This window comes from Glandiceps talaboti, chromosome 16 (genome assembly GCF_964340395.1).
Source record: "Glandiceps talaboti chromosome 16, keGlaTala1.1, whole genome shotgun sequence".
NCBI classification, from domain to species: domain Eukaryota; kingdom Metazoa; phylum Hemichordata; class Enteropneusta; family Spengelidae; genus Glandiceps; species Glandiceps talaboti.
In genome coordinates this window covers 10,133,456-10,149,667 of record NC_135564.1, presented here as the reverse complement: position 1 = coordinate 10,149,667, position 16,212 = coordinate 10,133,456, and positions in this window count along the sequence as shown.

The window sequence follows — 16,212 nt, the reverse complement described above, 5'->3', positions numbered from 1 at the left end:
CATGTGTATGGTAATGAAAAATTATTGTGTACATTATTGTGTCAGCAAAACTGACAGCGTTGACATTATCTCCCTTCTTCATCCGATGTTTCAAGTAAAAACCATGCACATTTTACTGTTGTCAGCAATTCATACTTATAACCTTTGAGAAGGAAAAAAAAGCTATAAGTATAAGACTATTTCATGGTTTAGCCACTATCTCTGATAAAACTAAAGTCTTCGTTTATGGAAAAAGATGAGCCACTTGTGTTAACACTATGTAGTGAGGGAGTACGCATGCCGCCATCTTGTTTACAAGTCGTTTCAAGTAGCCAATCAGAAATCAAACATGGCTGCCAGGGATGGCAGCGATCGATACTTATGGGTATCGATACATAGGAGCTATATACTACTATAGTATACCATAGTGAGAATTTACCGAAGTGATAATTTTATTTAGATAGCGGTACTACAATCAAAACTTCCGTCACGTCACCAGGGCTTTTGGTTTAAATTCGATATGCGAAGATCAGATGTGTTCACTAATATGCCATTGTACTTACCTTCTCCAATAGCAGCCATTGTTCCTGAATATCTATATCAAGTAAATTGTTCATTGTTTTTACCACATTCTGTGAGAAAGAACACAGTTTCAGTTGGTTTAATCTATTCGTCTGAAGTACCAAATCATAGCAGTGTAATTTGTATTAAATGTTAAAGCTAAAATTAGACCATCGCGCGTTTTTGTTTGAATGTCCTTTAAAAAAAATCGTTAAAATATTTTCCTCCCAATTTCATGCCACACCTCCATCTTGCGATTTGAAAAGCTACAGAAATATATATACTGTTTCCCCTATTTTCTTTCGTACGTTGTTACAATACAAAATCAAGAACAGCAGTTGTTGACCTTAGCTACTGAATTCTCGCTCTCTTTAGCATGCCAATATTCAAATTCGTTCGTAATCTGAAAATGCGAGCCTCTGTGATTGTTAATCCGAAATGAAACTTGGATGATGGATAAGTTGTACCTCAATGTAGACACTTCTCTCAGATAATGTTAAACTGTCATCATTCACGTAGTTCGACTTCAACAACTCAGTCGTCAAGTCTCTGGCTCTTTCCACATCTTTTGGATACGGCAACGTCGTGCGAGTGAGGTCTTTTAACGTCGATAGTGTATCAAATTTTGACAGCGAGCTTTGATCTCCTGTCAGATACTGTGAGGGATATTAAACATATAACAAAGACAAACCATAGAAGGAATATAACACACCACTCAAATGATTTTGCAAGCAGTCATTATCAACACTTCAAACCGGCCATACAGTTCTTATACCACGTGAACTATTTTTCCAACATGGCTGACTTCGAAACTGAAATTTACTTTGAATTATTTGAAAAGGTGCTTCGATATAAAGACTTTGTTCAGCTTCAGAAACAAAAAAAGTAAGCCTGTGTCATTTGGATGATGTCGGAACATCACAGAATCGACATTTGAGGTAAGGGCGTTGTCTTTAAAACGTGCAAAAACAACAAGGCACGCAATTGGGCATCGAGTCATGAGTGATGGCAGCAACTAAAAAAAATATTTGAGGGCGTGCTAACACATACACCTTTGAAAGCTTCGATTATTCAAAATGTCGTATAGTATGAAGGCAATATTTTATATACTTTACCTGTGTATAGAGAACTTTAAGATCAACCGACCAACAGTTCTCAAAGCGTTGGTAATCACTTATCTCGTTACAATTCTCTTCTGCAAATATAATAAGTCATAGTGTTAACTCAGGAAAGACCATAATAGCACAGACAGGGAAAATAATATTATGTCACGAGGCAGCCTTTGGCCTTGGTATTTTTGAACTTAGTATTCAGCAAGTATGTAAAGTTTTGATTCTTCTTTTTGTATGTAAATGGTGTATATTCATAGCTGTTTTGCCCCTTGGGACATAAATGGAGTTGATGTAAAATACCAATGTATTGAAATGGATGTCGTTTACGAGACGTTGGACTACGATTCCGAACGTTGTCGAACAAAGCCGAAATGGTGATACAAGCTAGACCCCTACCTGTTGCATGTGGATTTACAGTTGTTGAAACGTTTAATAGTGTAGAAACATTTCCTGTTGAGTTCCCAGAAGAGTAGTCAGGATTTGCAGTTGATGACGTATTTTGTATTGTTGTTTGATTCTGTGCACTTGAACTTGACATTGGCATTGTTGTCATGGTTTCACTTGCTTGTGCTGTCAGACCTTCAGTGGATGGTTGTGTCATTGAATGTGTTACGGATGTTGGTTCAGCGGTTGTAAGTGCTCTGATTGTTGTCTTTCTAGTTGATGGTGGTGGCGTTGTTGTTGTAGTTTGTGTTGTTGTTGTTGTTGTTGTTGTTGGTTGTGTAGTAGGTCTTATCGTCATGGTTGACGGATGTGTAGTTGTTTCTGTTGTTGGTTGTGTAGAAGTTATTTTCGTCGTCGTTGTTGGTGGATGTGTAGTAGTTTGCGTTGTTGTTGGTTGTGTGGTAGTTTGTGTTGTTGGTTGTGTAGTAGTTTGTGTTGTTGTAGGTTGTGTAGTAGTTTGCGTTGTTGTTGGTTGTGTACTTGTTTGTGTTGTTGTTGGTTGCGTAGTAGTTTGTGTTGTTGGTTGTGTAGTAGTTTGTGTTGTAGGTTGTGTAGTAGTTTGCGTTGTTGTTGGTTGTGTGGTAGTTTGTGTTGTTGGTTGCGTAGTAGTAAAGGTTGGTGTTGTTTGTGTAGTAGTTTGTGTTGTTGGTTGTGTGGTAGTTTGTGTTGTAGGTTGTGTAGTAGTTTGCGTTGTTGTAGGTTGCGTAGTAGCAATGGTTGGTGTTGTTGATTGTGTCGTAGTTTGTGTTGTTGTAGGTTGCGTAGTAGTAATGGTTGTTGTTGTAGGTTGCGTAGTAGTAATGGTTGTTGTTGTAGGTTGTGTAGTAGTTTGTGTTGTTGTAGGTTGTGTAGTAGTTTGTATTGTTGTAGGTTGTGTAGTAGTTTGTGTTGTTGTAGGTTGTGTAGTAGTTTGTGTTGTTGTAGGTTGTGTAGTTGTTTGTGTTGTTGTAGGTTGCGTAGTAGTAATAGTTGTTGTCGTAGGTTGTGTAGTAGTTTGTGTTGTTGTAGGTTGCGTAGTAGTAATGGTTGTTGTTGTAGGTTGTGTAGTTGTAGGGTGTATTTGACACAAGAGTCCTGAATATCCATTCACACATGTACATATAAAACCGCCAATTCGATCACTGCAACTACCGCTATTCAGACAAGGTCCTGAATCACATTCTGTCTTTGCTGAGTCAGCAACACACATAATATTTCGAAGAAAGGAAAAAAAGGAATTACACTTACTCATAAGCTTAACTGACCGAGGGCCAACGTTTGTGAGATTATCATTTAAGGAAACACCTTCAATTGGAACGGCCAGCTTGTATTCTCTTCCGTATTTTATCAGAATGGTTGACATTTATTCTGGACAATTTGTATGTTGTAGCCGCCTTTTGACTTTAGGATAATATGTCGAAAATTGTTTATATTCTACTTGCCAAAGGTCGACCATTTGATCTCCATATGATACATCCGGGATACATATTTTTGGTAAAAATGAAAATTGAATTTTCCAATGATAAGTCAACATTATTGCCCAGACCTGAGGCTTACAACAAACGACGTTTATAGGAAATTAACTAAAGATATGGTAGAAAATGATACTTTACGAACCTCTGGGACAAACATATCTTCCAAATATTGACACGGGAGTAGGTAACTTACGTTTTTCGCATATAAAGCTGTATTCTGTTCCACATGGCTCCGTCTTCCATTCACCCGTGTCGACAAACATTATTGTGCACATTCCAGAACTTGGAGACGATCCCCAGAGTATGGTATAATCTGTCGCCGGACTCAAGTAAGGGTCTGCCGACCAACTGTTCGTGTCATAGTCGTATCCGATCCAATAGGGATCGTTCTGATAAACATTTCTGAAATATATAACAATAGGTTTTACCCTGTTTACAATTCACAGCCATATAAACATGTTGTGCATGTGGCGTGGTATTCAAAACGGATACAAATATTATGGTATATTGATGTTGCAAATCGATAGATCCGATTGGTCTAAACACCAAAACAACTGTGCTCAAGTAGTGATATAGCACAGTTAACATGTCTCCAGTTGGTCGTGAACGACACGGTCAATCGATGTAGTCTGCATCCATCATGACCAACGTATCCGCACCGCCCCCACCGACACGGTACAAAGTCGTTCATGCCGAACAGTAATATCTTCCTTAGCTGGAGGAAATGAATGACTGGGAGATTTTCAAAGCCCCAGAATTGCCCAATGTTTACTAAAAATCATTGTCTTATGGCAGCTCAGCATAGGCCGTTAAACAAACAAACAAACAAACAAACAAACAAACAAACAAACAAACAAACAAACAGCAACGACAACAAACAACCCCCCAAAAACAAAAACAAAACAAAACAAAACAAAACAAAACCCCCAAAAAACAAAACAAAACGAGGCACTTCTAAGATAGATACTAAGATAGACGCAAAGTAAATCTCTCTTCAACTTTTAGATTACACATTCAGTTAGTGATAGCGGTTCCTCTGTCGTGCAATTCTAATCACCCTGCGATCAACACAGTGTAATAATCGGAAGTCCCAAAACAGCACTGCAAGTTCTTGGAACTAGTTTCCAGAGACGCCTCCTTACTGAGGCTATGGTTAAACCAAAGTCCATTCAATAGCTTATCACTGCTATATCAACAAGTTGCGACAAAAGTTTTAATTTGTGTCTATTTTAGAAAACCGAAAGCTCAACTAACAGGGTAAATGCAATTATAGGAAGTTATTTACTCACATAAGGCTCAAAACAAAGTTCAATTTATCTTCAGTTGGCAAACTGACCAATGTCTCACCACCAAATGTTGTTGTACAGTATGTGTCCTTTGCATAAGAGTGACTCTTCTTCTGGTTGTTCTCCAATCGGACGCATGATGACGTATATGCAAACCAGTCAGGCGGACACTTGTCAACGGTGGCTGAAATCAAAATGACACACTTCAAAAACTGACGAGAAGTTCAGTGTTATTTCAACACTATTGCCGACTGTTGAATAAGGAGACTCCAGTTTACCGATTCTAAATTCAAAACAGACATTTGAAATGCGAAGACCATTATTAAAATTACAATGGAAGCCAATACCTGAAATAGATTGTTGTCTGGCCCTACACAAATCGTTTAAAACTCATCGTCTGGCCGGACAAAATTTTCCCAACAGTACGTCATTTTATGTCTAGCTCGACATGTAATCTTCACATACAGCCCGTTTCATGTTACTGTTCAATGGCTCTGTTCGATACGCCACGCAGAAACCAAAAAGAAACTGCACATTCTACTCTTTAGGACAACATGGTAACAATATCTTGCTATATCATTTTGTTTACATAAAATAAACCATATGAACACACTGTAACTAGATGCAGATGCGCGTGCGCCAATGCTTTGACGTCTGCATTTGATGTCTGCATGATGGCACATTAGTTGATTTCATTCAAATTACTTTCTTAAAGTATAGTCTGTATGTTATATCTTGTTGGTTTCGTGGTTGTATCAAACAGAGCCAGTGAAGAACACTAACATAAAACGGGATGTAACTTTTCCATTCTCTTTGCATGTTATACATTTATCTTAGTAAATGGTTACCCTGTATTAAGTGAGTTGCTCTGATTATGATGACACTCTTAAGCTGGGATATTCATCATTATACCATGCATAAGCTAAGTAATTGTCTTTGAACAGAAAAATATGGATAATATACCCTAGTCGTTCTACGTCACGACACCCTGTGTCTACGTCGCTGGTGCTCTAGATACGACATTCTAAATCGCGATTTTTATTCCCGTAAATTTTTTTGCACAAGGAGGTTTAATTATATTATTCTCCAATATCTGTCTCTATTCAGCCGGAAAATACTCATGACCTAAGGATTTCGTCAGTACGAGTCGCTAGACGAGTAGTGACAAAGACCCTTTGGTGCCTCTGAACGAAGCAAAATATTTGGGAATAATGTCTACAAGTGTACGTTGTTACACTGTAAATCATATCTGGTCTGGTTTTTGTCGGGCCTGACAACGTACTGTTTTCAGGTGTACTGGTTTCAATTGCACTGGCTTACTTGAAGGTCGTTGACAAATAACAAAGTTGATGTTTGAGCCACAGTTTTGTGTTTGCCAGTAACATGTATCTTCCATGACAACACACGGGTTCCCACTTGGTTCGTCACTCTTCCAGTTGTTCCACGATGACAACGGGTCACCATTATCCCACTCAAATCCGGCACCTACTTTTTGCAATCCTATCCAATATTTGGAGTCAGAAGGTCTAAAAAAGTATGACAAGAACAACAACAACAACAGCAAGAAAAAGAACAACAACAACAACAACAACAACAACAACAGCATCAACAACAACAACAACAACAACAACAACAACAACATCATCATCACCACCATCACCACCACCAACAACAACAACAACAACAACAACAACAGCAACAACGGAAACAACAACCAAGGGTTGATTAATATTTCATGGAAGGAATTTAGAAATATATTACATAATAAGACGGCTCTAAGCAATATTCAAATGTTGATCCTCAGCGTAACTCGACATGCTATAAACTTGGTTGAACTTTTGATGAGCTAATATTAAGAATATCAAGCAAATATTACGGATATAATACATATATTTGAATACAGGACAGACTAAATGATTTTGTAACGTCTTTTAATTTAAGGCCACAAAGTTGACACTATCGTCACGGTTTATTTCTTAGTAATTTACACGAATTATGATCAGAAAGTAACGGTAATTAAATGGCATTCGTCTAACAATATGAGCGTTCATCAAAGACATATATTTAGAAAAAACGATAAAATGGTTTAAACACACAAAAATGTTATCAGAGAACTAACTTGTTATAATGAATTGAACTTTGATTAAGAAATATACACTCTAATTGTTAATGTTTTGTCAACATTTTGCACACTACGCATGCTCCAAACAAACCATACTCAAAAGATCAGTCCTTTTACACCAAGACGTATTACTGATGACCTTGTTCAACTATCTCTTCAGTAAACCTCATTGTGATACCTGTAAATGTTAAGCCTATGCTTGACAATACGTAGATACATAACTGAAGACAAAAATGTGATTACTAGCATTTCTAGATAATTTCACCAATAACAAGAATTTTTTTTTTCAACATCGTTTCTAAATATCTCGCTACTGTACATAAAATTAGGTTATACTTGTAGAGAACGCTAAATGTTTGTTGTATTCCATACTTACTCTGCATTGCAAACAGCTGTGCTGTCATCTTGATCTGTTATACGAACTACTTCTGCCTCTTTGCCCCTGCAGTAATTTATAGCATCGTCTCGCGTCATGACTTGCGAGTCTTCGAAATAATAACACATCGTGCCGTCTGTGTTTTGTGCCCATCCTGATGGACAAGCTGGAGATAAATCATCATTTGTGATTACAACTAGAAGTACACTCAGGAAGAAAATAATCTACCAGCATAAAAAACAACAACACAGCTCAGTATACTTTGTGCCATTGTTGTAACTGATTCTACCGTCAACATACAGGTATATTGGTGACGGGATGGTGGTTGAGTCGGGGTGATAATGTTGTTGTTGTTGATGATAATAATGATAGCACTTATGGTGGTGGCGGCGGCGGCAGCGGCGGTGTTGTTGTTGTTGTTGTTGTTGTTGTTGTTGTTGTTGTTGTTGATGATGATGATGAAATGATGATGGTTATATTGATGATGATGATGATGATGATGATGATGATGATGATGATGATGAGGAGGAGGAGGAGGAGGAGGAGGTGGACGACAGTAAAATGAGGACTTGGTGTAAAAGCATCACTATTGTTCATAATTTCATGTCAGTGTGTTGCATGGCTTCATTGGCATTCACCAAAGTACATAAAGACATACTTATCGTATTCAATAGCAATACTATAGTGACATATTTCTCGTTCCATATTACCACAGGGAACAGGACAAATAATTAATTTTGTTCTCGTGTTTTTCCGAATCTATTATCCTTGTACTTCCATTATTCGGATCAGTAGATGTTTACACTTACTGCCCAATGTGTTAATTGGGCAATTAGCCAATGAGTTGGTTCTAGGATTAGCAAACTACTAATAAATGCAAAGTTTAAAACTCTGATAAGACTGCTAACGGAAGGAAATCGGAAAAAAACAGTGAAAGGAAACAATAGCTATGATGGCAATATTTAAAACTTTTATTGAAATATAGAGAAAATAAGAAAATAAACTATTCGTCCTGTTCCCTGTGATACTACCACGCTCTTTGTTCGAATGGAGCATTCGTCGCTTGTAACACACATTTCTTAATAACATAAAGATAAATTCTCAAAGAATGTTCCAGTAAAATAACTTACCTCCATATGACCAATTTGCTAGATACAACTGTGAATAAAATAATATATAAGATGGACAAGTGTGTACAATTTCGATTCCTGCAACAAAGGCAGTGTTTAAACACTAAGCTGAGACTAGGTGTTTTTAGGTGAAAAACAGTTGTGCTGTAGAGCTTTATAAGCCACATGTAAACTGAATGCTTTCTGTAATTTTTTTTCGATTATTACCTCCATACCATGCTACACAATGCACGTGTACACAAACAGATAAAAAACCCAACAACTAACAAACAAACAAACAAACAAACAAACAAACAAACAGCAAATAAACAAACACACAAACAAATAAACACACAAACATCCTCCAAAAACTCGGAACTCGGAATAACGCCTTTACCATACATACATACATACATACATACATACATACATACATACACATACATACATACATACATACATACATACATACATACATACATACACTTTCACAATATATTTATATTTATTATATAAAGATTGCAAAAAGCGTGAAACTCTGGGTCACAACTTGTGAATTCCTAATTAATTATATATATCAGCTCACTAAATAAATCATGCATTTCCAACCAAATATTTACAGAGTACTGTCAAGCTAAATTGTAAATTCAGAAGGTATTCACATCATACATACGGGTAATTAACCAATGTAATCTTACCAGAAGGAGAAGATTGCGTTTCATGTCTTGATATCGGTATCTGTACGAAGTAAGTGGATGAAAATAAATAGAGTTAGAATTTACTTTGATATAATTATAAGTGAAAGAAATATAGATAAAAACACACAGACACAGACATAGGTACACACGCAGACACGGACACACAGACACAGACTCAGAAACACGCACGCACGCATGTCTTATGTCATAATATTTAGACAAGCTACCATGTACACTTCTGTGAGAATACCACTATAATATAGGATAAAAATCGCACATTTGTCAATTTCTTTATTTTAGTGACTGACATGACGTCACTAACCACAAGCGGACTATAAATATATGAATTTAATCAAAGCCAGTAGAGGTTGATGGATCGATACAACCATAACTAGACAGTCATGACTAACATTCACAATTTTAAATTAATTTCTTTTTTACAGTTTGCCAAAGGTAAGCTTAACACGTCTTTGAGTTGTTTGTATAAGCTCCTACCTACGCGGTGTTGATTTGTATAGGTCATTTAATTGCCATGATAGCGCGAGATGCTGGTCGATAGATGACTTTATTTTAATACCACGTCTATGCATGTAGCCTTGTAAAGTAAATCAGCAAGAAAGGGCCTTGCTCCTGATATTGGATGTTTTGATAAGGCATTGACTGTCTACTGGAACACTTCATCATAACGTTTTATTGATTTATATATGAAATTAAGTCAGTAACTACAAGACCCATACAATCATACCTTAGTGACTGTGATCTAATGCAACGATATTTTCAAAATCATTATATTGTACCTGTTATACCACAATGTCCATTGCCTACGTCACCGGCAGATAATGGTGCCATTTATATCTTAATATGAAGTGTAAAGCTATGAACCAGTTTTCACTATCGACTACTTTTACATATATAGGACACTATTCGTTTCCCAGTCGCCCTAGGGCACTAACATAAAGAGCTCTGCGTTAAGTTACCAGGGAAAGCAACTAGTCTACAGTCTGCCGAAAGCGTGTCATTGTGCCACATAAAATAGCAAAATTCCGCGTTCATATTGATGATAAGTCGTAGCGTATTTTGTATAAGATTCTAAGACATTTAAAAAGAACTTTTGACCTTACGACAAATTCTAGTCTTTACACTGTACTTATAATCACCAAAATATGTACCAATTTATCATAAACTTATCGGGATTTGAAAGGTTGTTTCACAGAATTGTATTCGACGATATAATTGCACACGCAAGATGTCCACGCGATTTTAAATTATACCGAAATAACTACGATATGCGGAAATGTACGTTTATTTTAAGTATAACTATTGTACACAGTGTTGAAAGAATTTTCACATCCGAAATGAGAGTGTGAATACATATGATTGTATACGACAAAGCCTCGTAGCCTACACTGAATCAGACTGTAATTATAGCTGAGTCCAATCATTTACTTGGTATTTTATTCACCATAATAGAGTCCCCTCTTCAATGAAAATGACCTTTCCGTCACCGTCGAGTGTATTCAGGACATTGACACATTGCATAGCTGATTCAGAATGTGTACTATTATATGTTACGCCTTTAAAATCCATCTACTTTGAGCTGTTTTTATTCCCACAAATGCACATGGTTGAAATGGGGCAATTGAAATCGTTACCTTAACAATTATTTCTTTGAAACTAGGTATGTTTGATTTCCAAGGGTTCAAACGGTGGAGTTGAAAGTAAAATATATCGGTACTTGGTTTCAAGCAAACCATCTACAGTCTCGTCACTTTTTAATGTTCATCTAAACTTCTAGTACCTTACAGTGTCCGAAAGCAGATTCGTTGACAGGAAATTTATAGGAAACAACCATGTTTGCGAACATCAATATTGTGAAAAGTTCATTCAAATATTAAAGTCGATAAGCCAATCTCTACTCATCAGTTTCGTCTTCATTTAGTTGACCTCTTGTGATATGTGCACTCAGTCAAGACTTGAATAATGACCTTGTAACTTCAATAGGAGTAACTTTAATGAGATATTTACTGATCTATTCATGGACAATTAGATAGAACTCATCTCTAAAATCAGATCCTAACTTAGGAAATGAAAAAGTCACAGAGTTAAGGAGGGATATGAAGGTCTTTGATTTATTGAGTGTTGTAAATCATGTAAATTTCTACTTTTAAGAAACAGTATTCTGTGATTGCGATCACTCCGAACAAAACAAACGTCACAACACGATGAATATAAGGACATCTAGCCGCTTTCACCACATCGGATTTTAATCAGATTGGTTAACGTTGTGAGGTGAGAAATCTTGGACTGTTCACATTGACCAGGCGTTGCCGAATTCCTTAGCCTAATTCGACAAGCTGTGTGACTTTACAAATCTCGCTGTGATATCAGGGTTAAAGCACAGTAGTCGTCTTATTGATGTCGTGCACGCGCACCTCGGGGTCGAAAACCTAGCCTGTAACGAAGGATGCTTTCGACTTTGTCTCCGACATTCAACACTGAACTTGGCATGTCTATGAGCTTAATATCATGGTGATCACATCTTCCCCCCCAAAAAGCACTTCATCCCGCCATGCGTATCTAAAGACCATCGAATTGTGCAAACTTAAAATGAAAATAAGACTTTAAATTTGAAACCAATGGATAACTTAAGACCAATGAGACAATAACAATTATTGAAAACAATCAAGTATAGATGGAGTACTAAACATTCCGAACAAAAATAACGAATAGCTAGTTTTACAAACATTAGTAACTGAAGTATTTGATGTCCAAATAAGGGAGTTTCGACGGACATTAACATATTGTCGACTACTTCTGGACATCAGGATCACGTTTATATATATTATATATATGTACATTAGTATACTACCGTACTACCGCATCAATATGAATACTTTGATGACATTGTTCTATATTTAAAGTGTTATCATCTTAACATCTAGCGAAGCATTTCGTCACATTTTATGAAAGCTAAAGTTTTCATATCGACGGATAATTGTGGAACAATAGACGCTCCAAATCAAACATCTGTTTTCCGATTTGACGTAAGAAATATATCGTGTTTGAGACTTATTCCGATGCCGTAGGTGTAAAAAAATCAATTCTTCTCGTAAGTTATTTTTAACACGACTGCAAGTATTGTGGATTAATTGCACTTGGCTCACGCTTGTTAAATCGACTCTTACCATTCAATATTCATAATCAACCCAATTACAATAATGAGTACTGCTGATTCAGATATTCTGCTCAATTTATGTAAATATGTATACAAAGCTATGGAGATGAGAACTTTCAAAGTGAATACTATGTAATATATTTTTCTCACTTTTGTTATCTGTACGACAGAAACGTATTTTTCACTATTATATTAAACTTTGCACATGGGCCGGAGGCCTGGAAACGCAATAAACATAATATATATAAATCGATTTAAATAGTAACCATAACACGGGTGTAGAAAACACACACACACACACACACACACACACACTCTACATGCGTTGCTTTCTTAAACATGGGTGACAATTACATAATTGATAAAACCAGAAGCAATCCCGGTAAAGCGTACAACTTCAAGAGCTATATTCATAATTACAACAAAGATTACAGTATTTTGGGAAATACAGTCTTACGCAACATCATTTTAATTGAACCTGTTGTCATTTTGCAGGTTTGACTCTACTGCTTAGAGAAAGTGTCAGTGAAAATATGTGTAACATATAATCAATGATGCTTACAGACAGAATATTACAATGTAACATCCACAGACTTTGTTTTTTAATAACATTGGGTTTGTTGTCTGGGTTAACGCCAACTGTTTCTATCTGGCAGTAAAAATGAAACACTATTGCAGTTACACTCTTGAAATTGCTACAGATTCATGAATATTCATCCCTTCTCTCAGTAAGCGGCGTTTTCAAAGGGAAAGAAGTGATCCGTTGGTTTCATTGTTGATGTTGTCTAGACTACTTTCGTTGTAGGTCGATACACAGCGCTAGCCAGTAATTTAATAGTATCCATTAAGGAGCCAATGCAAACAAGCCAATAATTTGATATAACATTATCAATAATTCTTATCATAACTTCTCGTACACTAATATGATGCTACCAAATCGAACATTATTCTCATTTTCTTTAGTGTTAAAACTTACAAAAAATTTAAGAATAATTCAAACGTAATTTTAAACCGACATGTTATGCCACGTCCGTCTAAATGATGTAAAATGACTAGAAATAGTCTCAAATATTATGTATTGAGTTACCGAATTCAGTGGAATCAAAAAAGAAAGAAACGGGTTTGGTTACATAATACAGGTAACGTAGAAGTGTACATCAAGACACCATATACCATGGACACGATATTGTGTAATTGTCTTTTTCCAGAAGCATTGAGGAGTAAACATAAATGCATACCTCAAAAAAGATAATGTCCCACTGCAACCGTGGTATAAACATTTTAACAAATACAGTATTCAGGACTTATTATTAGGGTGACAAATAATTAATGAGCTGATTGATATTGTGATAGAAATCAAGAATTGGGATGTGGTTTAAAGTAGAATTGTCTCGGATTCCAATTTCTTTGAAAGTTGTTACAGTTCTTCAACCCCTCCAAACTTTGCCATGTGAAAGCTTGTGTTCCCGGCCCTTTTGAAATAATAGATTTTTGGATTGTCGTCTTCGTTTCAAGGAAATTGACAATCTTTTATTTTCCCATAGAGTTAAGAAATTAGTCGTTGGCCATACTGGATTCGGCGGCCATATTGGATTCGGCGGCCATATTGGATGAAATGGCTTAATTTTGGTATCATTTTGACGTCTATTGTAAACATTTATATGGCGACCCCTGTTTTTTTTTTTTTATCTTGACTTGAAATGAGAATTGGTTTGAGTTTTCCTCAAAAAGTGATGACAAAGAAAATTTAAACAGTTTATTTCCGAGGTTCATATTACGTTAAAGTAGCATCCTTGCCGAAATGATACGGTCCTTCCAATGTTTCCCAACATCACACTCCTCACTCCAAAAAGAAAAGAATCACAGAAAATCACTCCCGATTCCTCTGTGACACTAACCGTTTTTAAGAACGTAAATATTCTTGAAAATTGAATATAATCAAATATATCAAAACGTCTTTTTTTCTGGAAACTTAGTGAAAAGTAAAAAAAACGATTACGTGATTTATAACTTAAAAAGTGGCGTTGCTTGCAATTAGTATGTGAAATCGATATATTGCCCCCCCCCAGACGAAGAATGCCTGAGGCAAGACATACAGGATTTAATCTACTTTGGTTTGTAGTGAAACAATATGAATATAGATTACATACACTGTTTATTATGAAGGTTTTGCACCTGATATTGACGCATGTAGTCTTTGATTTTTACATTTGTCGTAAATAAATAAAGTTTGTTTGTTTGTAGAGAAAGAGAGAAGTTTCTGATTGTGAAGACTATGCAAATATAAAGGGAAATGCAAACGTATAGTCACTCATATAATCAAACAGGAAGTTATCACGGTTACGTCATCCATAGATCCGTCTATATGTAGATCGAGTGTCTACACATGGGTGCATGAGAAATCGTGTTCTTTGTCAATCGAGTGTCGAATGTCAATCGAGTATAGCGTTGAGAGAGAGAGAGAGGGAGAGCGAGAGCGAGAGAGATATGCAACTCTGTATTGTTTGAGAATTATATCACTTCAGATTCAATCGTTAGCGCATACCAGCTTTTGTTTACCACAAGACCCAACCTTGTTGAGAGAAATAAATACATTGATGTGTTTTCTCTTATATATATTCAGGTCACCTGTATAAATGAGATACCTCAGAGCATTTGGGACATTCAATCATCAGACGACATCAAAGAGTAGCTGAGTAGATGTCGATGTTGTGACTTTTGTACACATTACAATCGGAGTATGTCTTACAACAAGAACTATGCAAGAAAATGCGAAGGGAAGCAAATATTTGCTATGCACATGCATATAAGCAGTTCAATTTACCACATTTCACTGATGAAAACTTCTAGCAAGCACCTTAGGATAAGTAAATAATAAATACAAGCATTTCAAATGTTACGGTATCCTTGCTTACATATAAAATTCATCGAAGGATATACATGTATTTTATGAATGTATCTATAACCTCCTTCTTGTCGCAGGTCCCCTTTTTTCCTTTTACACTATCACATCCTAGCTAGTTTGTACTTGCAGCTATTTCTCTTCACAGTAAAACGATAAATCCGACACTATGTTACAAACCCTGAAATAAAACGTCGCCTGACTCGACAACAATCTCTCTAACATTTGCTACTGTAACAATTTTTTGTCTGTCTGTCTAGACAAAATATCTCTTATTTGATGTTGTAAACCTGGATCGACACAAATCTAATTAATATTTCCACATGTCATGGTCTGGCACGACAAGAACTGAATTACAATTGTTACATGTTAGTCAATTGACTGTTTACCAAGGACGTTGTACATAATGGTAGTTCAGGCAAAGCAAGTGTAACAATATTGGTGAAGATGTTTGCCAGCCCTTACAATTTACTAAACGCTGTTGATAAGATTTTTGCCTAGGCAGCCGATAAAATGTAGCAATGTTAATGAGATTTTTGTCGAGCCAAGCGACGTTTTGTTTCAGGGTTTATGATTTTCGTTGTAAAAGGCATGCCAAACTCATTCACACAGTAATAATGTAGATAAGTCAGAAACAAAGATCAAATCAAGGGAGCTGGCTGTTTTATGAGTCAGCAGCTTATAATAAAAACCTGTAAATACAACATTTTTGGCCGCCTTCCTAGGAAGGAATTTTTAGTTTAAAATAACAGAAACACTTAGAGACTTTGTCATGAAACCTGAAGTAGAGTAAAAGGCTATGTTTAAGAGTCACTTACCCTAATATCAATCGTCTGTTCGAGCTGTAAAGATTACACCGAAGTGAACCAATCCCTATATAAGCAGTACCAGTTTTCGTCTACCCACAATAATTTCGAATGTTATTCAAGGGTGTATGCGTTCTCAGGAGACAACACTCGTTTCTATTTTATCTGGTGTGCGACTGTCTACACTT